This window comes from Podarcis vaucheri (assembly GCF_965113315.1).
Source record: "Podarcis vaucheri genome assembly, chromosome: 14".
NCBI classification, from domain to species: Eukaryota; Metazoa; Chordata; class Lepidosauria; order Squamata; family Lacertidae; genus Podarcis; species Podarcis vaucheri.
The window spans coordinates 18,915,680-18,940,716 of record NC_138752.1 but is presented as its reverse complement, the minus strand read 5'-3'; the positions used below and the strand labels follow the sequence as shown (position 1 = coordinate 18,940,716).

The 25,037-nt window shown below is 45.6% G+C and overlaps 1 long non-coding RNA gene across 1 annotated transcript in view; it reads left to right on the top strand.

The window, feature by feature from the left end:
* The first annotated feature begins 15,993 nt into the window (after positions 1 to 15,993).
* Positions 15,994 to 25,037, top strand: part of LOC309518564 — an 89,624-nt gene continuing 80,580 nt past the window's right edge. The window contains exon 1 of the long non-coding RNA XR_014213498.1: positions 15,994 to 17,409. This is a non-coding gene — a long non-coding RNA (uncharacterized lncRNA). The remainder of the gene's footprint in view (positions 17,410 to 25,037) is intronic.

Below are 25,037 nucleotides of genomic sequence, written 5' to 3'. Positions count from 1 at the left end.
TTCTTTTAAAATAGATTTTAAAAATTCGAACCCCAACACTGTTCCAATGTTCCACTCTAGCATCTGCGCTGTGATGGACAGTATACCCACGACCGGATCGTTTATCCGCTAGACTCGAGGAGTGAAACTAAAGCACGCACACGTGCGACTCCTAGATCTCCCGCGGTGAAGTTAGATTTAGAACAACCGCGTTGGGTTAGATCAAGACGCGCTTTGCATTCCAAACAGTAGCAAGGACGGACGGAGAATCCTAACGGCGTGTTTCAAGCAAAAGGAACGATGGTTTGTTAAAAGCCAAACTCCGCAGAGCCGCCAATCCGCAGGCTGTCTGTCTGCCACCAGCTGTTCCCCCTAAGTTCACGTTTGTCGTGGGAAAGTTTTGAACTAGGCCTTAGAAGAGACTCGCTTATAGAAGCAAGTGTGTGGCATGATTGCGATTGAATATAAATGTGAAAGTGTGTACGTGCGCCTATGTCTGCGTCGCAGCAGCTGCAGATCTTCAAGGCTGATATCCAGCAAAGTCTTCGTAGACCCTTTGGAATTAATGGACTTGAGCGAGTAGGTGTCTGATCTGAGTGTCTCGTCCCTTTCTGCGTCATTGGTCTGGTGTGGTGACACTCTTCGGCTGCAATCCTATACACGTCTAGGAGTAAGTGTCACTGAAAACAATGACACTTGGGTCTGAGTAGACCTGCAATGGGTTGTTATGGAGAGGAAAATGTGTCTGGGTCAGAGGAAGAGGGATTATCCGACTGGATTCTCAGCAAAGGTACATGGAAGATGGAAATCCACATTGTAACTTGATCGTGTTTTCCATCATCCTAATGATTGGATCCCGTGCAGTTAGAGGTTTTAGAAAAGGTGTAAAAGGTACTGAATATGCCACGTGCTACTGGCAGTTAACGCTTTCATTTAGTTTAATGGCCCACCAAAACCGAATCAAAAAAGGGGAAAAAATATCGGACACTTTGTACGCACAGAGCGAGTTTCTGAAATGTTTTAGAATTTTGCAGCGTTGGCTGCTATGATATGACACCCCCTCCCAATTTGAAAAACAGTTTAGATTCCTTCTTTACACAAAAGTCCACCTCTGGAAATAAAGTTGTGGTGCTTGTCTCAGTGGAGCACAGGGGTCCATATTCTTTCATAGAGGGTTATCACTGATCTAGAGTGACCGTGGACTTGGATAAAAAAAAATACATATGCAGAAGTATTTCTTCATTCAAACCGTGGGTTATGGAAGGGAAAGAGAATGGCTTACCTTGGAAGTTTCTGTTTGATTTTAAGGGATTGGACAAATTCACAAAACATAGAGCTATCCATGGCTATGGGCCATGACTGATTGACTTCATAGAGCCTTGGTATCCAAATGAGATAGAGTATCTGTTTTCATGCTTGTGATTTTCCAAAAGCATTTGACGGGCCAGAATGCTCTTCTCCAGATGGATCGTTAGCCTCTACACCAGGGATCTTTAGTAAACAGAGGAGATTGATCTTTTTGTCTCCCCCTTCCAACCGCTCCAGAGTGAGCATGGCTGAAAAGGCCCACTCCACAGCTGGCATGGGCAGGAATGTAACAGGCAACACCAGGTATGCACATCACATGCACATCACGGAACACACAGATGCATACATACAGAAAGACTGACATGGAGACACTAAACACTCCCAAGGCAGATTCCCTCTGAAGTGTTTGCGGATGTATCTAGTTCAGCAGAGAACAATAGTGATTTGCAATAGGTTGCTCCCAAATAACAGTGAATAGAGCCAGTGTAGGGTAGCAGTTACAGTCTTGAGCTAAGGACCTGGGTTCAAATTCCCATGAAGCCGTGAAGCAGCCTTGGGCCAGTCACTTTTGTTCAGCCTAACCAACCTCACAGGGTTGTTATGAAGATGAAGTATGAGGAGAACTATGTATGCCACCTGGAGTTCTTGTAGGAAAGGCAGAATACTAATACTAATACTAATACTAATACTAATACTAATACTAATACTAATGGTAGACCCTCAGCTGATCACTACCTTAGCCTGACATTCTTCATCTGCAAAATAGGAGTATTAATTGGTTCCCTTTCATCTTTGTTCAGGTTTGTGTTGGAAGATCTGATGCCTTATAACTCAGATGCCAATTTAGAGACACAGTGTATGGCTCTTGGTACAGTATATTATTGAGTATTATGGCTCCCTGCTGTCGCTTTTTGCATCTGGTGGACCTGGGAGTTCCTAGAGGAAAGCAAAAAACAAAGTAGATCCCACAAGACTCGGTCTGCCCAGCCCTGATCTAGTCTGTGACCAGCTGTGTGTGTGTGTCTGCCTACAAAGCAATATGTTTGGTACTCTATGAGTTAGGGTAGCCACAGTGAATCCCTTTGTGCCTGTGTGCGGGTGCGCTATTGATAGAAGGTGTGAGAGGGAGAAAAGGAATTTATTCTGTACACATTGCTCCTTTTACCTTCAAATGGATATGATCTGCCTCATCTAACTTTAAAGGGGGGTAACTGATCAAGACCTACTCTCGCCCCCTGCTGTGCCCAGTAGGGAGATACACCAGGGACCTTCTTCAGGCGGAAGAGATGCTCTGCCGTGGTTTCACCGCCGTGTAGTGAAACAGAAAATCGGTGTTGTCGGGTTTCCAGCAGACTGGGGTGTATATCTTACCTTCTCCTCTCCAGATCTCCCCTCCATTGGTCTGTAACGTATTGTACTGTATTGTAGTGGAGATCAATCTGGCTAGAAGCCCTGGTACTTTGGACGTTTCAGGTTGCGACCTTATCTCTGCTTAAAGGTAAAGGTAAAGGGACCCCTGACCATTAGGTCCAGTCCTGACCGACTCTGGGGTTGTGGCGCTCATCTCGCTTTACTGGCCGAGGGAGCCGGCATACAGCTTCCGGGTCATGTGGCCAGCATGACAAACCTGCTTCTGGTGAACCAGAGCAGTGCATGGAAACGCTGTTTACCTTCCCGCCGGAGCGGTGCATGGAAACGCTGTTTACCTTCCCGCCGGAGCGGTACCTATTTATCTACTTGCACTTTGACATGCTTTCGAACTGCTAGGTTGGCAGGAGCAGGGACCAAGCAACGGGAGCTCACCCCGTCGCGGGGATTCGAACCACCGACCTTCTGATCAGCAAGCCCTAGGCTCTGTGGTTTAACCCACAGCGCCACCCGCGTCCCTATCTCTGCTTACCTGACAATAAACCCCACTGAACTAGAGATGGCTTTTCTTTTGAGGAGGGAAGGCGTCTAGGAACGCGCTGCTGGGTGGGTAAGCGCTGCTTCTGTTTGTTTTGAAACTTTGGGCAACGTTACTCAGAGAAGACCCATTGAAAAGGCGTGTGTGATGTGGCTGTTAGGGTGCCGGACTAGGACCTGGGAGATCAGGGTTCAAATCCCCACTCCGCCATGAAGCTCACGGAGCTAGACATTGCTCCTTAGCCTACCCTACCTCAGAGGGCTGTTGTGGGGATTAAATGAGGAAGGGGAGAACCATGTAGGGCTGCCTTGAGCTCCTTGCAGAAAAAGGTGGGATATAAAAGCAGTGAATAAACGATCAACAAAGAAGCTGTATTATACCGGTCAGACCAAGGTGCATCTCGCTCAATATTGCCCACACTGACTGGCAGCTGCTCTCCATGATTTCAGGCAAGGGTTTCTCCCATCTGGAGATGCCAAGGATGAACCTGGGACCCTTCCGCACACAAAGCAGAGCGAGGCCCTTTCCCCTGCCAGCTCAGGTCCATTCATGCCAGTGGGTTTACTCCGAGTAAAAAGGGACGGCATCTGCGCGCGCGTGTGCGCGTCATGCCAGCTCCCGCACAGTCACCCTAATATTTTCAAAATACGTGGATCTCCCCTCCTTCGCGTCCAGCCTGCACCTTCAGAGATCAGCTCCTGCGATCTACTCTCTAGGGAAGCCACAGGGAGCCCTTCTATTCTCTCAGGTTTGGGGGAGCGAGGAAGCACCTTCGCTAATGGGATCTTACCCATTCCCATCTTCCTCTTGATCACCTGCCAACCAGCAAAGGGGGAGGCTGAGAATAGGGGGGCGGGGGCGGGGAGAAGAAAGCAAGAGCCAGACCAACCCCCCCAAAAAAACGCTCGCGGGCAGCCATTTTGTGGCAGGTGCCTCTTCCAGCAATGCCAGGCGGAGGCTGTGCTGCAGGCCAATTAGACGGCGCGTACGGCAAAGATCTGCCTGCCTTCTCTCCCTGCCCCCCCCCCCATTTCCAAGAAGGAGTTAATTCTTTCCCAGCCGCTTCTAAAGGGGGAGGGGGAAGGGGAGGGAGGCAGGCAGGGAAAGTGGGGGGAGGGGAGCCACCTTCTCCTGACTAGGCGCCCACGTTAGGAAATATATTACCTTCGCCAGCTCCACGCCGTTCTCCGGGCCGGAGAGAAACATGCAAATGAGGCAATTTGCATGCTATTAGCATGAGGCCGATAGGGGAGGGGGGTGGTCGCCGGCGCAGCAGCGGGTGGAAAGGGGAAGGGAGGGAGGAAAGAAAGAAAGAAAGAAAGAAAGAAAGAAAGAAAGAAAGAAAGAAAGAAAGAAAGAAAGGAGGAAGAGGAAGCGAAAACACACAAACACCGGTCATTAGAAACGGAGATGCAAACAGGGAATACAAAGCCCGTGTGAATGTGCGGGTCACGTATCCTCTGTAGATTCTGAATGTTTATTATTATTATTATTATTATTATTATTATTATTATTATTATTAGCAAGGTAGTAGAGGCTTATGCCCAGCAATCAAGGCAGAAAGCGGTGGAAGAAACCGGATAAGAGCTCCCAGTCCCCCCTCCTCTCAAGTAATCCATCTCCAGGAAAAAATAAAACAGGAGCAAATCAAGCTGGCTCTGCAGGTGAAGAAAAAGCCTTGCGAGTCAGCTGAGAGAGAGGAGCCTTGCTGAGGGAGTTGCTTGCTGAGCCAGCCTTCTTTTCCTTACCTCCTTCGACCTTCGCCGCATTTGTAACCCGGGGAGGCGCCCCATGGGATCTTAGAATTGTAGAGTTGGAAGGGACCCCGAGGGTCGTGTAGTCCAGCCCCCTGCAATTCAAGGATCTCAACCCGTTGCTCCAGTCCTCCGAGGTAGATCGGGAGGATAATGGTTTGGCACAAGGAGGGCGGGGAGCCCTGGTGGCTAGGGCTGGTTTCTGCTACTTTCTTCCTGGTAGGAACACGGGAAACGGCCTTACACGGAATCGGAGCCATGGGCCCATCAAGCTCCGTATTGGTTACACTAACTGGTAGCCGCTTCAGGCAGGGGAGCCTCACCCCCAGCCCTAACTGGAGATATCGGGGTTCGAACCTGGGGTCTTCTGCGTGGGAGGCAGATGCTCTACGTCTGACCTACAGCCCTTCCCACATCTCGTTGTTCAGAACCATCGTTGAAGGAGACCAGCTCTCAGGCTTATTTAATAATTATGGAGGAGGGGGAGTTTTTGACATGTTGTTGTTTAGTCGTTTAGTCGTGTCCGACTCTCCGTGACCCCATGGACCAGAGCACGCCAGGCACTCCTGTCTTCCACTGCCTCCCGCAGTTTGGTCAAACTCATGCTGGTAGCTTTGAGAACACTATCCAACCATCTTGTCCTCTGTTGTCCCCTTGTTTCCTCCATCTTTCCCAACATCAGGGTCTTTTCCAGGGAGTCTTCTCTTCTCATGAGGTGGCCAAAGTGTTGGAGTCTCAGCTTTAGGATCTGTCCTTCCAGTGATCACTCAGGGCTGATTTCCTTAAGAATGGAGAGGTTTGATCTTCTTGCAGTCCACGGGACTCTCAAGAGTCTCCTCCAGCACCATAATTCAAAAGCATCAATTCTTCGGTGATCAGCCTTCTTTACGGTCCAGCTCTCACTTCCATACATCACTACTGGGAAAACCATAGCTTTAACTATATGGACCTTTGTTGGCAAGGTGATGTCTCTGCTTTTTAAGATGCTGTCTAGGTTTTTGACATAGGCCCATTTTATTCCGCACCAGGGGTGCCAACGCGAATATAATATTGGAGGGACCCAAGTAAGTAAGACCCACCCCTATAATTAATCACACGACACAGTGCACACACACTATTTGAATGGCAATGCCCATCAAATTTGGGGGAGCGACGACACCCTCAAATATTTTATTGTGGGGGGCGAAGACCCCTCGACTCCTAGGAGTTGGCTCCTATGTTCCACACCCATCTCCAGCGCCTACTAAACACTCCATCTTCAATACAGCTATTAAAGAGGCAGTGCCCCTCGTGCAGTGGTAACTCGAACCCAGCCCCCAATTCAATTTTGAACCTTTGGTGCGGGGTAGAGGTATCCTTCAAATGCCTCTGCACGTACGTATACACAGGCACAAAACGGGATGGGGTGTCGTTCATTTGCGTTCCGGCATCTCCTTTCATAGTTACATAGAAAGAGATTTGTGGGTCTTGCGCGCAGTAAAGTCAGCTTGTCACGAAGGGAAGAGAAAACACTACCTGATACAGGCAGCAAATGTATTGTGGTGGTTAGAGCATCGGCCTAGGAATGGGGTGCCCCGAGTTCAAATTTCTGCTCCGGCGTGAAGCTCACTGGGTGAACTTTGGATAATCCTTACCGCTGAAACTAACCCTACTTTCAAGGTTGCTGTAAGGAGGACGCTGTCTTGAGCCCTTTGGAAGTAAATATAATAATAGGAGGCATTTTCTGACGTCTTCTTTGCGTGTGTGTATGTTTTACTAACCTGGATTGTCCTTTTAGATTTGTTGTTTTGATAAGTTTCCCCCCGTTGTTGCTTTATTGGGTTTGTAAACCTTTTTGATGACCATTATGATCAAAAAGCGAAATAAGTCATGTAAACAGTCCTACTATTTACTGCTAAATAACATTCTCTCTGATTCCCAGAATTTTAAAGATGGAAGGGTCTCTTTCACAATTCCGTCTCTGAGGCTGCAAGCCTAACCTTCCATACCCGAGAGTAAGGCCCACTGAGTTCAACAGGACTTCTGAGTAGGCATGGTTAGGCTCGCGCTGTTCGCCATTGCTTTTCTCGACATTCCTTGGTGGTACATAGCGTGCAAGCTTGCGAATTAACACAGAGTTCTTGGCCTGGAATGTTTTACCGAACTAGCGCTAAAGTAAAAGAAACTCATTTGGAGTTTTGTTAATGGTCAAGGTGCGGGCAGAGATCTTTGGAAGCGCCAAAGGGGTCTCCTAATCTGTCCAAGCATTCCCTCGAAGGAGTTTCGTGCTTGCAGGTGGATTAGAAACGGGTGCCAGCCTCGTCTGGGTCTACTCCTTCAGAGGAGAAAAACACAGACATCAATTCTACATTTGTTCCAATGTGTACCGCTTAGAACTGATAAAAGCGACCGCCCCTTTCACCCAACACACACCACATCATCACCACGATGCCCCGTAATCTCCACAAAAAAATCATGTGCACCTGAATAAGTTTCTAGATCTCATGTTTACGGGACATTAGGTTCCCTTATAGCTAAATAGTGTAGTTTTGAAATATGGAGCATACGGTAGCAAACAACCTTCCGCTCAACCATTTGATAAAGAGCATCTCTGAGCACAAACAGAATGCAGGTCATTTACTACTAAGTAACCACAGCCAATCTCTACACACCTGTTTCCAGATGGAAGTTTTCCGCCAAAGCTTCGGTAAAAAGCTGTTCAAGAGCGAGCTTTTGATGTTCAGGCATCGCTATCTGTCTAATCTAGCCTACCGAATCCCTAACCTAAAACCCAAGTTTGCAGGTGTAAAGTTGCCCACGACCATCTCTAATATAGCCTTCGTCTCGGACTTCCGGTTTGGATCGCCAACAGTACGGGAGCGCGGAGAAGTTGCTGTGCGACTTCCCCGAACTGCGCGGGGGTTTTGAGGGGCAACGCAAAGGCACTGCGACCCCAAAACTTCCCTTAGAATTCAATCTCCCGGGAGGCAGGGATCTGATTGATTTTGCTTTTATCCTTAAAATGCAATGGTGATCTAATAACGGTGATGATGGTAAAAAACAACCCGTTTCCTCCGAGGCGCTCAGGGTTCTTCCCCTCCACATTTTATCCTCGCAAAAAAAAAAAAAAGGTGAAATAATTTGGGCTGAGAGGCAGGGACTGGTCCAAGGCGAACCTCGTGACCGAGTGGGGATTTTTAATCCATGTCTCTCTAATCTGACACTCTAACCTTGTGGTTCCCCAGGCGGTTACCTGTCTAGAACCTAACCTGCTTAGTTTAAGCACTGCCTCCCCGGAACCTTGCTTCTAAAGACACACAGGCATGCTGTAGATCAGCGTTTCCCAAACTTGTGTCTCCAGCTGGTTTTTTTAAGACTACAATTCCCATCATCCCTGACCACAAGTCCTGCTAGCAAGCGATGATGGGAGTTGTAGTCCCAAGTTTGGGAAACTTTGCTGTAGACTTAGATTATACCTGCCTCGCCAGCTCTGCGCCTCCTTCTTATTGCTCTATCTAACATAGCTGAGGTATCTTCTTCCGTCTGACTGTCCATCCATCCTGCCCTGGTCTTTCTATCTGATCGCATCTGTTATCTTATCTGTCACCATCCTGATTACTAATAGGAAGGTCCGCTGCACAGTATACCTGAAAGAGCGTCTCCACCCCCATCGTTCAGCCCGGACACTGAGGTCCAGCTCCGAGGGCTTTCTGGCGGTTCCCTCACTGCGAGAAGTGAGGTTACAGGGAACCAGGCAGAGCTCCTTCTCGGTAGTGGCGCCTGCCCTGTGGAATCACCTCCCATCAGATGTCAAGGAAATAAACAACTATACAACTTTTAGAAGACATTTGAAGGCAGCCCTTTTTAGGGAAGTTTTTAATGTTTGTTGTTTTAATGTGTTTTTAATATTCTGTTGGGAGCTGCCCAGAGTGGTTGGGGAAACCCAGCCAGATGAGTGGGGTATAAATTATTATTATTAGTACTAGTAGTATTAATATTATTAATTAATTTATTTATTATTATTAGCGGCGAAGCGTTTCAGGCAGAAGGTCTCAGGTTCATCCCTGGGGTCTCCACGCAGAATGAAACCATTGCCATGAAAAGCTGGAGAGGTGTTGCCCGTCAGTGTGGAGTGTAGATGAGCGAGGTGGGCCACTGGTCTGATTCAGTATAAGGCAACTTCCTATGTTTCATTCTGTCTATCCGTGATGTGGACCCGGGGAGGGCAAATGCGGACCTCCGAGCTTCTCTCTCCGGCCCTTCTGACTCTATCCAGGCCATGCGCTTTCCCTCCCCCTTTACCAATCCTGAGCGCACCCTCCTTGTTTGTGTGTTTTGACTGGCTGTGCCCTTGAACTCTGATCACTCTTCTTGTTCGCCTGGATGGAGGCGATGTAAGCGTGTGTAGACAGTAACCTATTGCCCAAAGGTCCAATTCACATGCATTGCTCCACTTGCTTTTGGTTCTGGTTCTGCTCACCCCTGCCACGTGGCCCCCAGAAGGCTTCGTAGGAGGGGAATATGGCGCGTGCGGGGGGGGAGGGGGAATGTTCCCTACATCTGATGTAGCTCAATTAAATGCATCGCTTTATAAATTTCCTTGGAAATCTAGCCAGATAGAAGAGTCTCTTTGGCCCACCAGCTCACTTTGTGGTGTTAAAAACCCCCAAAACCAACATTTACTCCTTTCTTGAAAAGTGAGTTCCAGATAAACAATGCGGGGGTGGGGTGGGGTTGGATAGAGCCGGATTAAGGCATTTAGAGACCCTAAGCATTGAAAATATTGTGGTACCTCCACATATGTACTGTAATTCAAAATAAAAATAACACTAAAATAAAATTTTAATTTTCGAAATGAGAACAGAAAAAAGGGGGGAGGGATGTGTAGTCTAATTCCCCCCATGCTGACTACTTCGATGCTTTTTTAAAAAACACCAAAAGTCAAAATCTTTATTTTATTTTTTAAAACTTTTTTAATGCCTTTGCTTTGCTGTTGTCCTGGCTCGTGTTTCGTCTCTCTATTGGGTATTCCAATATTGGGGTTGGAGGGGTTAGGTTCTTCGTGCGTGTATTCATTTCCCCTCCAGAGCCAGAGAGCTTATCTACTAAGAGCCTCCTGTGCTTGTGAAGAGGTCCAAATTTAGGACTCGGGCTACCCTCGCCCCCTTATTCTTCCTAACGAAGAATGATGCTTTCTTCTTCTCCCCCTTCCCCTGGTCTGAAGAACTTCAGCAAAGGGCCCTTGTCTCTGCCCCCAAGAGAACAAAACTCAGAGGTCCCCCTCGCGTTCTTTGCGCTCACCTCTGCAGGCTGAGATTCACGGTTAAGCGCAATTTGCGCCGGATTCCTCCGAGGGGGGGCTCTTAGCTGCACCTGCTCGGCCTTAAAGTGCATTTGGCGAGCAAAATACACACAGACACGTGGTTTGAATGGCGATTGCCCAAGTACCTGCTTTATGAATCAACACCAGCGCTTCCCCCCCCCCAAAGGTACTTAGAAGCTCTTTGTGCGGTGGAAATTGGCCCTTTGGCTTCAAACCTCTCTCCTGGTTCCATCTTCTCCCCAAGAGGAACGTTCCTAATTGGTCTCCAGAATCAGTCCTCTCCAGGTTCTTGGCGCGGTGTGTGTGTGTGCATATTTATTTTTATTTTTAAAGGAGCGGCTCTCGTGTAAACACTCGCTGGAACCTCTTGTTCGTGAAATAAACGAAGCCTTTCTCCCTGGGCTTGACTTCGCTTTCCTGATTGCCAGAAGGTGGTGGCCGGGCCTGTTTGTGGTTCAGTTTTTGGAGAGCACTTCTTTGACCAGCGAGTGAAGAGCACTTCACAGCTTAACCCTAAAGGCTTACTCGGAAGTAAGCCCTGCTCTACTCGATGGGGTTTACTCACACTGAAGTGTGTGCATAAGGCTCCCCCCAATTTATCTATTCGGCTTCTTCAGTCAAAGCATTTGGGGAAAATTCTAATGAAATAGCTTTCTTCTTCCATTATTATTATTATTATTATTGCTTTTGGCTTTACTTTTTAAATTGCAATTATTATATTATTAAATTTATTATCATTGCAAGTTCACGGATCGAGCCAACGTTAAGCACATCTGAATGGCGGAAGTTAAGCACACCTCTCTCGTAAAGCGATGGGACAAACTTTGGCCTGGTAATCCCAAGACCACTAATAAAAATAAAAATAATAAAGCGCTCGAATCCATGCTGCACAGTAATGAAAATACGATAGAACCTGCCTGGAGGTTTAGAAACTACTGTATAAGGGCAAGATCTGTGTGCGGGAGGCACATGGGTTTAAAACAAATTCATGTTATTTTAATAATCGTGATTTCACTTTTATAGCTGAGTAAAAATACGCATCACAGGTGCTTGTATTTTTAAAATTCTTTGGAGATCTAATTTCGCTCCTGATGGGTCCATATGCTTGTTCCTGAATCGTACCTTCTTCTTCCTCCACCCATATTATTCTTCGCAGCGTTTCTGGGGCCGGGGGGGGGCAAGGATTTCTCCAGGATCCTAATCCTTGACCATTTGCGTCACTCACTTTGGAAGCATCGCTGGGGCTGAAAATCTCAGAGACGTGAAGCTAACCAAACGCACCTCGTCCTTTAGTGGAAAGTAAACCAAAGGGCAGTGCTTTTCCGCAGATGACTGGGAAAGGTCTAAAAAGGAGATTTTTGTTAACTGGGGCGGCAAATTTGGTTCGTCCCCTGTAGAAAAGGATGAATGAAACAAATTCAAACTGAAGATTTGGAGGAGGAGGTCGGAAAGGGCTGTTACTTTCATATACTGTATTGCATTGGCGGTTTCCCATAGGCTATTTGGCTGCCTACCATATTCGTTCTTCATCTAGAACCTTTTGCCGGTTTTCTAGGTATAACTTAAGTATGAATACGCAAAGTTAGGACTATTATATTCGCTCTGTGGTAAGGAATGGGGAATCTGTCCCCTTCTGATGACTTAAGCACTGATCAGACGATTTGTCCATCTGGGATAGGATTATGATCCTTATTAGGAATTATGGAGATACAATATTATTTTTCTTCATAAGACTGGACTCTGTGGTTTTGCACATACCGCAATCCTTACTGCGTTTTGGGTGCATTCCGCAGTCCTCTGGAGCTCGGCCAGGCAATTTTCCTCGACGTGAGAGGCGTTGGATCGCGCGCATTGTTTTACACCAGCCGTCCAAAAACGAATGAGAATCCATACTCCCACAAACGCCATCTCCACATATTCCAGATAAAAGATATTTGCAGCTCAAGCCTGAGTGTGTCTACTCAGAAGTAAGTCGCACTGCGTTCAATTCGACTCATTTCTGGGTACAGGAGCGAGTAAAGGACTGCAGCCTCTCAATGCGATCCTAGCCCTTTGATCTCAATAGCTTATATTTCCCAAATCTCTTTGTATAGGTTCTCACTTTTTGTATCCTTGTATTTGCAATATACGAGGCATTGGGTTGTCGTCATTGCTACTCCTACTTAGCGCAGACCCATTAAAGTGACCGAACATGACTAACATAGATCCATTAATTTCACTTGGTCTACTCTGAGCAGGACTGGGTTGACTACAACTCCAGAGCCAGACATATGTCGCAATCCTCTACATATTTACTCAGAAGTAAGCTCCACTTACTTCAGTGGGACTTACTCCTACGTGTCTACGATTGCAGCCTTAAACATTTTTCGATCTCCTTAATTCCAACTGTATAGATTATTTTTTTAGGAAGTACTTAACGTTATAGATTATGTTGCTAACAAACTTTTTTTAAAATGGAAATTGGAGCACCTTTCCTAATAGGAAACTAAATTATATATATTTCTTGAAGTTCAGAAAAAGTCGAATTTACATAATAAAGAAGAATTTGAGACGATATTTCCTACTCCCTTCTAATAATAATAATAATAATAATAATAATAATAATTTATACCCCGCCCTCCCCAGTTTAACATAACACTGTGACTTAAGATCACCCGGTGAAACCGACTGGCGGTGTACTCAGGACAGACAAAGCTAGTAGTTTTTCCACACAACACATTAATTTAGCCTATGGAATTCCCTGCCACCAGAAGTTGGCCAGTGGCTTCGATGTTTTGAAAGTTCACATGGAATAGCTCTATTGGTGGCTGCTGGCGATCTGAGAATGAGATGGAAGAAAGCAGAAAAAATACAGAAGCAGAAAAACTTTTGAGTAACAGACGCAGGAGACAAACAATGGGCGAGGGCAGTGATTTATTTGTTTATTTGCCATACTTATACTTCCACCTTTCCTCCAAAGAGCTCAAGGCTTTCAGCCTTTCACACAAGGCATCCATCGCTCAAGCTAATCAGCCTCTCATCAAAATCTACATCAATCGCAAGGTTGTTGTGAGAATAAAATGGGAACGGTGTGTTTCTGTGTATTTACTGTGACAGCCATGGACGCTGTCTCTAACTCCTTGGAGGAAATACAGGCAGAATTAATCCATATTTTTAAGTGGGTTTCTCTGTTGCTTTCCGTGCCTTTGTGTGCGTGCTTGCCGATTTCTTTGTAAATTATGATCTTTTAAAAATGGTTTTTAGTTGTATATGCTGTGTCTATGCCATCCAGAGACACTGTTGTGTTGGTTTTGTTTTTCCCTCCCTTTTTAAAGGGCGAAATATGAGGATTGGTTTAGTCCCTGGGCGGCTATCCTGTGACTCTCCATATGTCGATGTACTCCAACTCCCATCATCCCTGCTCGCTGGCCCCTGCAAGCTGGGGCTGATGGGAATTGGAGTCCCAGCGCAGCTAGAGGACCGCAGGCTCTCCCCTGATTTCATTGCAAAAGCTGATAAAAACTTAGGGAGAGCGGGATTCGCTTCTGCCTCCTGTCTTGACAGGACATTCAGGAATCTAGGAAGCTGCCGTATTGTACCGAGTCAGACTCTTGAGGGGTTTAGGCAGGCCTACCAGGAGATGCTGAGGATTGAACCTGGAACCTTCTGCATGCCAGGCAGGTGTTTTGTCACAGAGACACGACCATTCCCCAGTTAGGACCTCCGAAACTTAGCAACCAAACAAGCTGCCTTATATTCTAGCTTCATAATGTCTACACTGACTGGCAGCATCTCCCCCAGGGTTCTAGGGCAGAAGTCTCTCCCGGTCCCAGCCCTACCTGGGAACTCCGGGGATTGGACTTGGGACCTTCATTTCACTTTTAGTTTGTATACCGCCTTTCTATGTTACTATACCCAAGGCGGTTTGCAACAACAAAATATATAACCGAGGTCACACACCTTCTGCCTGCCCAGCAGATCTTCTGCCACTGAGCTACGGCCCTTCCCAGGCTGAAAAGGACCTGCCTCCTGCATGGGCCAAGGGGTGGCAGGGAGGGGCAGCTGCCCCCATAAATCAATAAAAATCAATAAAATACATAGCAAACTGAGGTTCTGCTTCCCAGCAAAAGGCCTGCCCCCCCAAAAAAAATCCTGGCTACGCCCATGGCCTCCTGTCGCTGTCGCTAGGTTTCTCAAAGAGAGGGACAGTTCTGATTTGAAGGAGGGACTGTGACCTGACCCCCTTCAAAGACAAATAGCACCCGTGGGCAAAGAGGCTGATTTGCAACGTGTGCGCCAAAACCTCTTTTCCGGGCAAACGCAACTCAACAAGTTGTTCAGACCCAGGGCTGTCATCTAGCTCTCGTTGCCTTTAAAGGCGTCGGACCTAGATCCAGGCTGTAAAACTAAAGCCACTTACCTGGGAGTAAGCCCCGTTGAATTCAACAGGGCTTACGTCGGAGTAGACGTGGTTGGAATTGCCTCGTCGGTCGCGCTTGGAGTAGAGCCATGGGAATCAAGTGACTCGCCAATAACGTGTCCCATCGATTTCCGTGGGTCTGTTTCTAAAAGTATGATCTAGACTGGGGCTCTGACCCCCGATCTTTTAAAACCCGGCACCTTTCTTGAAAAGGGGGGACGGGACAGGAAACACCATCTGACGCCCCCCTTTAATTCAAGCATATAGCCCACCTTTCTATCCTGTAGGGATTTAGGAATGAAAATATCAAAGAAGCACAACGTCGATCCTAGCGTAAGAGGAACGCTGCCCAAAAGCAAATACAGATATGAATACTAGGAAAGCACACATATATAATCCGGACCCAGATTATTCAACCTAAACCTTGGAGAAGCTGGGCCCTTTTGCAGCAGAATCTTCAAATCAAAGTCTCCGAAACTCCCGTCAGATTTGGCTCTCTTTCAGTCTTTGATAGGTTTCTGATCACTAATTGATTGACCCCAGGTCTATAAGCGGTGACACGGCAGGGAAACTGGCCAGGGGACCAGGGTTGAGGAGCCTCACCTTTTCAGACTTTTTTTTAAATAGAAAAAGAGACATTTGAAAATACTAGGTGGGGTCCGAGTGGGCTCTCTCATTATATACTATAATATGTTAATAACACACACACACACATTATTATAAAAGCTAGTTTCACTCAGAAGCCTTTAAACAAAATTTACTTCTAAAAAGAGACAGCGATCTATCGATATGATTCTTCGCTCTTTAAAATCTTATTTGCCTCGCAGACAATTTTTTTTTTTAGTGGAGACTTTTAAAAGCAACCGGACACAGTTCAACCACATTTTGAACCACTATATATCACGTGCGTGTGCATGTATATCTGAGACAGAGGGAGCTAAATACGCGGTTAATTTCCTCAGTGCCAGTGGGATTTAGAGTGGACTTACTTTTTGGCTAGCTCGTTCTCTAAAGTAATGCGTATACTGTACATATTCTAATACAGAAGCGAAACCGAAACGGGCAGAGCGGGGGAATCAAGGGAGGAAAAGAAACCTTTCGCTTTTACAAAGAAAAGGGAATGATTTGTGTGTGAGCGATACAACCCAATCCCATCCTAATTTACCGCTGCCAAACAACCCCTATAGATATGGTTTAGGTAGCCTCGGTTCCTGATTAAAATATGCCCGTAAATTTATTTATTTTTTCAGGGTATGATAGGAATAAAGTAAAACTGAAAGGGGGGGGGGGAATCTCACGAAAAGTGAGTATGGTGTCTGTACGTTTTGCCCCACATCTGAGGTTCTATGTTTTTGGTTTTTTTTTAAAGAAATGAATCTGGGAATTGTGGCTCATTGGAAGCCCCTTTCATTCTCAGTCATTTTCGTCCTGGTTTTACGGAGCAAAGAGTTCATCCGTTTTCTCTGCCCATTCATAAGAAACAAACAAAAAATGTCTTAAAGAACTAGCTGGGAGGGCGGGAGGGAGTCAGGATCCCATCCTGCAGAATTCTGGTGTCCACCCGACGAAACTTCCAGAGGAGTAGAAAGAGAGAGAAAAGAGAGTGAGAAAACGTTTTCTGCCTCGGGCAGGCCGAGCAGAGCTGAAGGAAAACGCACCTCGCTTCTCCTCCTCACGGCATCTAAATTATCTCCATCTCAGAGGATCCTATCCGAGGCATCTACGTTCCAAGGGAGAGGAAGTGAACTCCCTTGGAGTTCGCGCGAGATGCGCCTCGTGAATTTCTTACCTGCAACAGGTAACCTGCCTTCCCAGGTGTCATTGTTTCTAGGACGCTTTCAGCGTGGAGAGCAGAGGGCTGGTTTTGATTTTCATTTTGACTTGCGCTTCGCTGTTCCCTTACTTGGCAAGAGGAGAGAAGTGCGAAAGCTCTATACATTGCCCTCGCTAAGTGGTGTTGCCAACTGCTTCTAGGTTTAAGAATATAGATATTGCCTTGTTGGATCAAAATCCTCTGAGAGCTCACATGAAGGACCAGAAGAATAGACTGGCATTCGTATGTTGTTTGTCCTCAGCACCTGGTATTCACTGGTATACTGCCTCCGAAACTGGATGCTCCATTAGTCATCATGACTCGTTCTGACTTGTGCTTAGAAGGAGAGAGGAGGAAGACACCAAATGGAATTGTTAACTAGCTATTTGGCTTCCCGGAAGCAGGTAGCAGGTTTTCTGAATCATCTCAGGGCCAGCGTGCCCTGTTATGTAGCAGAAGACCTGAGTTCAAATTTTAATTCAGTTCTGCCTGGACTGGGTTGAAGTGATGGTCTAGTCTGATTTATATACTTAGTTTAGTTTTTAGAAACCTTGACACCCACTTTCCTGAAGCTCAAGGCGGTTTGTAAACACAACAACGTCGCAATAAAGCAACTCCTCCTTGGTCTCAGCTTTCGCATCTGTAAAATGGCTATAAGACACTTCCTGTTTAGCGACTGGAATGGGAGATGTCAGTGTTCAAGCTTGCTTTGCTACAGTGTATAACTTTCCTCCAGAAAAGGGGTGTGAGGCAATCTACCTCTCCCACTAAAAATTTTTGACAGAGCATTCTAATAAAACATCTATGAAGACAAACTGCTGCCTCCGGTCTTGTGAGACGCGACGGTCTTGATCCCGCAGGCAATTTTAACCTGGAGATTGATGCAGAGTTAAGCCAACATAAATGGGCGAGAACTTCAGAGCGGGCGCCAGACAGGACTTTCCAAAAGTGAGTGAAAATGAAATCACTAATCTAAATAGGTGGTTGTAATTTTCAGCCACACATTTTCAACGGGTGTGGTTGTAAGATGTACCTGGTACCTTCCTCTTACACTGGATCCACTCTCTGTATACTTCCTGGAGGGGTAGTGTGGTAGAGTGGCTAGAGTGTTAGACTAGCGCCAAAAAGACCTGGCTGACCACGAATACCGTGGCCAGTCACACTCTCTCAGCCTCAACTACCTCAAAGGGTTGTTGTGAGGATATAATGGGGAGTGGGGAATAGGGACGGGACGTGTGCGCCGCCTTGAGCTCCTTAGAGAATAGGTGGGGTGTAGTAATATAAAAATAAAATATTATTTGCCCTACCAAGAGCGGCGGAGGAGTTTAGGCGAACGATCAGCCTTCTAGTATTCTTTGACTGCCTTGATGGTGTGAACAGAAGGGTAGTTAAAGTGATAATTAATGTGCCGATCATTTGAATGTCCCATTATTAATAAGATAATTGGTTCTGTAAAAGGGCTGTTGGGGAACGCACCGGGCTACACCTCGCCTTGCAAAACGCATCGTCTCCTGGCTGGACAGTCTTTCTGCGAACTGCCCACAAAGCCAAAAGCGAATTAAGACCCCTCGGTGCGGACACAAGGTATTGTTTCCGGAAGCAGGGGTGACGGGAATGGAGGATTCCGGTTCCCCTACCACGCCACCCCTACTTCCACATCTCGAATAGCAAATTCCGCTGCAAGCCAAGGGCGGAAGTTGAAGCCGCAGATGGAATGCGTTTTAGGGCTTGTTACCTGTCCAAGGTGCTGAATCGGGATTCCGGTTGATGGACGTGAACAAAGTTTAAATGGTGCATGCTGACAACTTTGAGCCTAGGGAAGCAGCCGCGGGACAGCACTTCGTGCAGCTCTGTCCAAGTGGATTCCCTAGGCAAGGAAAGTGTGTATCACAATCTTTTAACACGTCACATGACTCCTTGTTGTTTGATCCAGTATTTTGTTGTTGTGGGTAAAGATTTTTATTCCTTCAGCTTTACAGTGTTTTAACCCAAGCTGTAACATGGTGAAGCTGGTTAGAATGTAGCCACTGCAATGTTTAATAAATGTTTTCAGCAAAAATAGGAGGATTTGTGTATTAAATGTGAACTTCCTTCAATGTGTTAAAAAGGCAGCTTGGCAATATCCAAAATTTTGTGTGAATTTAGTCATTGATTAGCCAATCAAAGCTCCAATCCTGTACCAAATTACCTGGGAGTAAGCCCCATTGAAATCACATAAAAACTCTGTCTATTTCCCCCTCCTCTCACACGTACTCCATATATCATACACAGAAACAGACAAATAGAAATGGAACATCTTATTTCATATAAACCTGCCTGAAATCTAGGATCTTCTTCAAAGCTTTACTTTCAGAGATTAGATAGCTGATGATTGAGGAGAAAGTTTCTTCAGTGGCAAGGCCTTATTTAGTTAGGTTCAACAGTAGTACCATTCTGGTTAAGTTTTTAATTTGGTTAACTTTTTAATTCTCACAGACTTTTAGTGTTTGATGGTGAAGCTTGCTTTCATTGGTTGATGCTGACAAATTTTTCCTGGTTTTAGATGGTTTCCCTGTTGGTTCTGTTGTTTTAAATTACATCTTCCTGGGGTTTTTTAAAAAAAATGCTTTTATGATTATTTTTTTAAAAAGCAAACTGTTTTGAATATTTTGAACACTGAATTCTGAAACAGAATCCCCACACCAACACACACAACTATAGTTCTTTTATAAGAATATTCTTCCTTTCTCTCAATACCTGCTTTGTTGCCTAGGTTTTGTTCTGGATACTTGATTTGCCAGAGTCTTAACATTTTTATTAATGTTAACAACAGGACATGAGAAGGCAATATAGGATTCTGGGCTCATCTCAGTAAGCAAATATTCCCCAGATTATTTTAAAATAAATGCATGTTTTTAATTGGCTGCTGTTCTACCATTTCATTAATTGCTTTAACTACTGTGGATTTATAATGATTATTATGGCAGTGTATTTGTATTGATTTTACTCTTAGTAGCTACCTAAGGCGTGCTCTCATGAAAAGCACAGTTATAACTTGGGACAGCTAGATTCAAACTCAAGTTTCATTCTGAATGTGCCTCCAGCTTTAGATTTTTCAGTGCCCTGGAAAGGGTATTTGGGGGTCCTATTCTCTGGCTGTTAGTAAGGATCAAAATGGCAGGTACTCGGAAATCACCTTTTCAGAGGTTTTCCTCTGATCTTAAATGGTGTTTGAAGAAATTTCTTTCCTAACTTATCCTGGCTCTTGTCTACATTATTATGCTGGTGTGATTTTCATTGTCTTGAGGGTTTTTATTATGTAGGGCACCTTCTGAAGAACTTTATTTCTAAAAGCGGGGTCCATAAAACTAGCAATAACAATATTTTTTTTTTAAAATATGCTACTGTTTGAAAAGACGGTGTACAAAATTAAAAGCACCAGAGTGAACAATACAATGACAGCCATCTAAACAACAACAACAACCCACAGATGGCAGCAAAAGGATCTAATAACATTTCAGAAATTCAAAGCAGAATCGTATCTCAGTGTTTTGTTTTTTTAGACACTTCCCACAGACTGCCTCAGAGGAGTCTGGGGCATTGTTTCAGGCAGCAAAGCAGTGGCCAGATGGGTTTTTCCGTGCTGTTATCCTTCATCCACTGAGAGGAGCACTGGGGTTCTCACGTTCTGCACCCTCAGGGCCCACTTTAAGAGGCATAAAAATTACTGAGGTGCACCAGTCACAAAATAGCAGTGCAAAGACAGAGTCAGACTCAGCAACAAAATGAAGATGAAGATTGGCACAATCAGCTGGCAATTACTGATACCGTTTTCTGTTGTTATCTAATCCTTCTTTGGAAATTTTGTGATTTCCTTATGACAGTGAGTTCCATAGTTCTTCTTTTCTCAAGCTAAGTACATGCATGTTGGTTCTGGAGGTATTATGATTCAGACTTCTAATTTCAGACAGAATTTGCTTATTCAGGGGCTGTAAGTGGAGGTTTTATTTTTCTCTTCTCCTCCCATGCCTCTCAAATCATTTTTACTCATCTCTTGCATTTCTTCTTCCCCTCCCCTTTCACGCTTAACCTGTACCGTTATCCCCACCCACAAACAACCAGTTTCTTTCATCCCTCCTCCCTGCCATCTCTTTCCCCTCTTAAATAGCATCCCTCTCTTACCCTCTTCCTCCCTGTTCCAAGTCAATTATTACTGCTTTTGGAACTGCTAGTATCTGTCTAATCTAAAGGTTACTGCTTGGCTAGGTGGTTGGGCTACAGGGCTGAGGTGCACCTGAAGGTGAGCTGGAGCTCACTACTCTCCACAATGTGGGGAATGCTGGCCTACAAGTTACCCAACACTCCCTTGCAACTCCATATTGCAAGGGAATACAGCAGTGGAGAGCAAGCTGTCTTGCAGGGAAACCTGCCATTTTTGACCCTTTTCTTGAGGAACTCTTGATAAACTTCCAGAGAAGTCCAGGGCTACCAATTTTAATTTTTGTAACACTGGTTGTTGTTGTTTTTTTACTACAGAAACTATATTTATTACAAGTACTTATGCAAATACCAGACATGAACTTAAAAGAGGCATTCCCTCCTGTGTCTGACACAGATTATGCCTCTTATAAGATTCCTCTTCTAAGAGATTATGTTTCTTATAAGATGATGCCTGTTGTACAACATAGCTGCATCATCAAAAAAACAAGTCCCTTTAGAACTTTTTCCTCACCTGCAAACTCATATTTAATTAATTGATGACTTGATTAACGTTTGCACTTTAGTTGACTAAATTCATTAATTGTGTGACAGCCCTGTTAACTATGTCCTATAGTATATCATGGACTGATTCTCTTAGTGTTGATTCTGATGTGGTTAAAACACACCAGCTGCAGAGGAGGCAGCTATCGGATGGCTTGAGGGAACTCTCAAGATTTTCAGAACTACGTTTTAACAAAACCCCTGAAGGAGTACCCCCTCAAGCAGCTCAATAAGGACTGAGCATGCTCAGTGGGCATAGAATGTTGGCTGACTGGTGGAGGTGGCAGGGAAACTGGACAGGACAACTGGTGGAATGGAATGGAGTATTCTGGTAGGGGACATGACTGGCTAGCTGGAACCCTGGACAGGAGTACTGCTCCACATGTCGATCCACTTCTGTCTTTCTAGTGGGGAGAAACCACAGCTCAATGACAGAGTGTGTTTTTCATGGGCAGGAAACTCCAAATTTAATCCTTGGAATGCCCAGTGGGGGGGGGAATATGGGAGGCAGGAGGTGAGTGGGGGGAAAGTTTGCTTGAGAACCTGGAGAGCTGTTGCCAGTCAGAGTAGAGAAGACTAGGTTCCATGGACAAATAGCTTGACCCAGTATATGGCAACTTCCCATGTTCCTGTGAGTTGAACTGAATCATGGGTCTCTTTGTTTCTCCAGTATTTTGTCCAACTCCTTACTTTGAGAGAAGGGTACCCATGTTGACTTGTCTGCAAGGAACCCTCAACATCATGGAGTGATCGGATGCAGAGGAATGATGGGTGGAACTAGTCAAGGGAAGGAGGCTCAGATCCTGGGAAGTGGTGGTGGGACACCAATGACTGGTCAGAGGGAGAAGAGGGAGATTCCTGGGAAGAGGAGGACTCAGAAGCTGAAGAGGTAACAGGGTTTAGTGAGAAGGGAGAATCTGTGGCAGAGAGAAGTCCAGAATCAGATGCAGAAGTTGAAGCAGGGGAGGAGGGAGGCCAAGAGGCAGAGTTGAGTCAGGCTGGTGAAGAGTCATGCATGCCTCCCTCCCCCTGTTGTGACAAGCTCCCCTCCCACCGGTCTCCTAGAATCAGAAGGGGCATGAAAAGCGTGGAGGAAAGGTTGGCTTTATGCAGGCACAGTCTCCAATTGCTTTGGGGAAAACCCTGGAGAGGAGGGGATTTAGATGGCTGTGGGGAAGAGGGGATTTTCAGTCTTGGCAACTGATCCATGGGGCAAGACCTACCAGGGAAGAGCTGCTGTGTTCATTAGGCCTGACGCTACACCAAGACGGTGCAGATTGTGTTCTTGTTAATAAACAGCTAACTTCAACTTGTATGGTGTGATTTACTGCCAGCTCACTCCTGACACTTGGCCACCGCAGAGTGATTGATGCTATGAGGGTAGGATTTTGAGGCTGAGGTCCAGGGCCCCACTGAGCAGAAGGGCACCTAAGCACAGCAGGTTTGGCTAGCTCTATTTTGAAGGAAGTGAGGTATATGCATTAGCATCTAATGTAGTTCAAGGTCTCCGTCAACAAGACAGGGGAGAAAGGCAATTTGTATTTAAAGATGAATCTATCAAATCCATACTTTCTGAAACTATATGAGAACCGAAACAAAGGCATCATTTGTAATTTGCATTTATCCAGATTTTGCAGTGTAGTTCTCCCAGCAAGCAATGCATTACATTAGGGAAGAGCGCTTGCAAAAATGTGCACATTTGTCAAAAATGCATACAAAAGTGTGTTCATTAGGAGAAATTGGCACTAAAATGCTGATGAATTTCCATGAGGGTAAAAATAAACAAATCACAGAAGTGCAGCTAACTGAATTGGAAGAGTGAGAAATTGAGAGGACTGGAATTGATAGACCCTTTAATCCCTACACTGGAATCACTGCTGGGTCTTAATGTAAACCCATGTAAACTGACAGCATCATCTCAATCAGAAATGAGGAGCTGTGGCCCTCCAGATGTTTTTGGGCTACAGCTCCCATCAGCACCAGCCAGGATGGTGACCCTTCTCTGTCGCTGGCCTAAAACATTCCCAACACCCTATCTTTCAAAGGAAGATTGGCAGAGGAATGAGCAAGCTGTTTTTCAGTGACAGTCGCCCACCATAACTGATCTTTCCATTAAGGAATCACTGCTATGTTTCCAAGGAACCCCATGGGTTTCCTGGGGCACAGTTTGGTGCATCTAGACAGCACCCCAACCTACTGTAAATGGGGGCCTTGTTGTTGCAGCCCGCCTCTGATTGCAGGTGTGGGTTCATGTGGGCCCAGTTGATGACTTGTTTTCCTTCGGGCTTTCTTCCCCGATTTTCTGCTTGTCACCGAGCGATGAATAGGGCTCTGCCTTGTCTACAAAGAGCCAGACAATGTCTTGTTCTAACCTTGCCGACAACCAGCATAAATAAATAATAAAAAGGGGGGGAGGAGGGAAAGAGGGAGAAGAGTGCCATTATGCATGCTTTGTAGCCTTTCACTGAACATTCCTGAAGGAGAAGCTGCCCACCAGTGGTGAAGGTGGAGGATTGTCTTACAACGGTGCCTCTTGTTAACTCTTTCCGTGTCTGCCTGGTGTGGAGGAACTTAAATACACATACAGAAATGAGGTGGTGTCAATACACAGTTTGGAGGATCTGAGTTTTGGACTATTATTCACAACTCTTTCCACAACTGGAAAAGAGGAGACTTGTGGGGTGTGAAACACAGAGCAGTCAAATACAACATTCCTAGAGTGGACATAAAAAGGGGATGTCTGGACCAGCCAGTCGGAACTTCCTGTTTCCTCCTGGGCTGGGACAAACTTCCTCTACATGTGACCAGAGGTGGGCGTGACCTCACCTGTACAGGTAACAAAATAGGACAGGGGAGGCAGCAATCTCTCTCTCTGACTCCATTCCTTGAAGAAGCAACATCTTCTTCCTGAGATGCGCTCTTGGCCCTTATGGGATAGATTCCATGTGTATATATTTTGTAACTTAAGTCTGCCTTCTGGGATCCGTCTGTGAACAGGATGTGTGAGTAAACTATTTTCTACTTTTATACAAGACTGCTGTGTCTAATCTTTTTATGAGGGAGTAAAGGGGAATTACCAGGAAACTTATTTTAGAGGCTTATACAAGCCTGGCAAACATATCCGCTATGAAAGTTTAAAAGGGGAATGTTACTCTGCTAAATTGTAGAGCTCGTTAACACAAGTTGGGAAGGATATAATTAAACAATATATCCTCTCCTGCCTCCCTGAACATTCCCACAAGACTGAGAGGAGATAGGATAGCCATCTCAAGAGCTGTCATGTGGAGGATGGAGCAAAGTTGCTTTTTCCTGCTCTGGAGGGTAGAACTCACACCAATGGCTTCAAGTTACAAGAAAGGAGATTCCAATGAAACACCAGCAAAAGCTTCCTGACAGTAAGAGCTGTTCCAATAGTGGAACGGTCTCCTGGTCTCCCTCGGGAGGTTGGGAACTTGCCTTCCTTTGAGGTCTTTAAGCAGAGGCTGGATGGCCATTTTTCATGAATGCTTTAGCTCAGATTCCTGCACTGCAGAGGGTTGGACTAGATGACAACAACAACAACAACAACAATAACCACAACAATTTATTAGTTATACCCTGCCTATCTGGCTGGGTTTCCCCAGCCACTCTGGGCAACTCCCAATGGAATACTAAAAACATGATAAAAGATCAAACATTAAAAACCTCCCTAAACAGGGCTGCCTTCAGATGTCTTCTAAAAGTCAGATAGTTGTTTATTTCCTTGACATCTGATCGGAGGGCATTCTACAGGGTGGGCACCACTATGGAGAAGGCCCTCTGCATGGTTCCCTGTAACCTCACTTCTCACAGTGAGG